The 305-nt window shown below is 48.5% G+C and overlaps 1 protein-coding gene across 1 annotated transcript in view; it reads right to left on the bottom strand.

Annotated features, from left to right (window-relative positions):
* ARHGAP20 (Rho GTPase activating protein 20) overlaps positions 1 to 305 on the bottom strand; it is a 129,363-nt gene that overhangs the window by 4,426 nt on the left and 124,632 nt on the right. The gene's annotated exons all lie outside the window — the stretch shown is intronic.

The following is a 305-nucleotide window of genomic DNA, read 5'->3' on the forward strand; positions in this document are numbered from 1 at the left end:
TGCTGAATGTATGAACAGGCCTCTGAGAAACTAATGGCAAATCTGTCTTAGCATTCTACCTCTGGACCCATAAGATTTGGGATGAGATCCGACTGCAGAGCTTGTGCGTGCGTGATGGAAAGGAGAAGCTGATGCTCTAGGGATGGCCCCTTCTACAGACACTGCACCACATGCTCACAAGACGTTTCCATCTTTCTAGCAAAGAACTCCCATCAGCTTTTTGATCAGGAAACAAGATGTCAGCAAGCTGCCATGGTGTTCTGTGTTGCTTGTATCTCTGTACAGTTGCTAACCCCCCCCCCCTG

The sequence above is a fragment of the Gekko japonicus genome, unplaced genomic scaffold (assembly GCF_001447785.1).
Source record: "Gekko japonicus isolate JY-2015 unplaced genomic scaffold, Gekko_japonicus_V1.1 scaffold237, whole genome shotgun sequence".
Lineage (NCBI taxonomy): Eukaryota > Metazoa > Chordata > Lepidosauria > Squamata > Gekkonidae > Gekko > Gekko japonicus.